Source organism: Petromyzon marinus, unplaced genomic scaffold (assembly GCF_048934315.1).
Source record: "Petromyzon marinus isolate PM22_M1 ecotype Great Lakes invasive population unplaced genomic scaffold, UKy_Petmar_22M1.pri1.0 PM_G_Scaffold_6, whole genome shotgun sequence".
Classification (NCBI taxonomy): Eukaryota; Metazoa; Chordata; class Hyperoartia; order Petromyzontiformes; family Petromyzontidae; genus Petromyzon; species Petromyzon marinus.
Window position 1 is genome coordinate 2,227,501 of NW_027423013.1, and position 2,500 is coordinate 2,230,000.

Genomic DNA, 2,500 nt, shown 5'->3' on the forward strand with positions numbered 1-2,500 from the left:
TTCCAGAGGCATTTGCAGCAGGAATGCATGTGCAGTCAAAAAAGTGAATATTTTTCACGGATAGACCCCGTGAAACGCTAGAAATTGGCGGCGATGTCTCTCTTGTGGCTCACGGGGCTGTTAGGGTGGCACAGAAATCCCTCGGAATGGGAAAACGGGTCATTTTCGTGTCGCCACATTGCATGCGAACCGCATGAAACTTCCAGAGGCATTTGCAGCAGAAATGCATGTGCAGTCAAAAAATTGAATATTTTTCACGGATAGACCCCGTGAAACGCTAGAAATTGGCGGGGATGTGTCTCTTGTGGCTCACGGGGCTGTTAGGGTGGCACAGAAATCCCTCGGAATGGGAAAAAACGGGTCATTTTCGTGTCGCCACATTGCATGCGAACCGCATGAAACTTCCAGAGGCATTTGCAGCAGGAATGCATGTGCACTCAAAAAATGTGATATTTTTCACGGAGAGACCCCGTGAAACGCTAGAAGTGGGCGGGGATGTCTCTCTTGTGGCTCACGGGGCTGTTAGGGTGGCACAGAAATCCCTCGGAATGGGAAAACGGGTCATTTTCGTGTCGCCACATTGCATACGAACCGCATGAAACTTCCAGAGGCATTTGCAGCAGGAATGCATGTGCACTCAAAAAAGTGAATATTTCTCACGGATAGACCCCGTGATACGCTAGAAATTGGCGGGGATGTCTCTCTTGTGGCTCACGGGGCTGTTAGGGTGGCACAGAAATCCCTCGGAATGGGAAAACGGGTCATTTTCGTGTCGCCACATTGCATGCGAACCGCATGCAACTTCCAGAGGCATTTGCAGCAGAAATGCATGTGCAGTCAAAAAAAAATTGATATTTTTCACGGATAGACCCCGTGAAACGCTAGAAATTGGCGGGGATGTGTCTCTTGTGGCTCACGGGGCTGTTCGGGTCGCACAGAAATCCCTGGGAATGGGAAAACGGGTCATTTTCGTGTTGCCACATTGCGTACGAACCGCATGAAACTTCCAGAGGCATTTGCAGCAGGAATGCATGTGCACTCAAAAACTTCTATATGTTTCACGGATAGACCCCGTGAAACGCTAGAAATTGGCGGGGATGTGTCTCTTGTGGCTCACGGGGCTGTTAGGGTGGCACAGAACTCCCTCGGAATGGGAAAAGGGGTCATTTTCGTGTTGCCACATTGCATAGGAACGCCATGAAACTTCCAGAGGCATTTGCAGCAGAAAGGCACGTGCACTCAAAAATTTTAATATTTTTCACGCATAGACCCCGTCAAACGCTAGAAGTTGGCGGGGATGTCTCTCTTGTGGCTCACGGGGCTGTTAGGGTCGCACAGAAATGCCTCGGAATGGGAAAACGGGTCATTTTTGTGTGGCCACATTGCATAGGAACGGCATGAAACTTCCAGAGGCATTTGCAGCAGGAATGCATGTGCACTCAAAAACGTCTATATTTTTCACGGATAGACCCCGTGAAACGCTATAAATTGGCGGGGATGTCTCTCTTGTGGCTCACGGGCGCTGTTAGTTAGGGTCGCACAGAAATCCCTCGGAATGGGAAAAGGGGTCATTTTCGTGTTGCCACATTGCGTACGAACGGCATGAAACTTCCAGAGGCATCTGCAGCAGAAATGCATGTGCACTCAAAAACGTCTATATTTTTCACGGATAGACCCCGTGAAACGCTAGAAATTGGCGGGGATGTGTCTCTTGTGGCTCACGGGGCTGTTAGGGTCGCACAGAAATCCCTCGGAATGGGAAAACGGGTCATTTTCGTGTTGCCACAATTGGCATACGAACGGCATGAAACTTCCAGAGGCATTTGCAGCAGAAATGCATGTGCACTCAAAAACGTGAATATTTTTTCACGGATAGACCCCGTCAAACGCTCGAATTTGGCGGGGATGTTTCTCTTGTGGGTCACGGGGCTGTTCGGCTCGCACAGAACTCCCTTGGTCCACCTGATTCGTGCATACAGGCAGCAACTAAAACTCTGTAAACCTGCTGTGAGGACATCTAAACAGTGGACCAGTGAGGCTGTGGAAGATTTGCGGGCGTGCTTAGACTGTACTGACTGGGATATGTTCACGACTGCTACCAATAGTCTGGATGAACTCACAGAGGCTGTGTACATCAGCTTCTGTGAGGACTGCTGTATCCCAACACGTACCAGGGTGAACTTTAACAACAACAAGCCCTGGTTCTCAGCAAAGCTCAAAAGGTTGAGGTTGGAGAAGGAGGAAGCGTTTAGGAGTGGGGATAGAGACAGATTCAAGGAGTCGAAGAACAGGTTTAGCAAAGCGGTGAGAGAGGCTAAACGACTGTACTCAGAGACACTAAAACACCAGTTCTCTACTAACGACGCTGCTTCTGTCTGCCAAAGGGCTCAGGCACATCACCAACTACAAACCCAGAGCGCCCCACACCACTAACGACTCCCGCCTAGCCAACGACCTGAACGAGTTCTACCGTAGATTTGAAAGACAATTGGACTGTCCT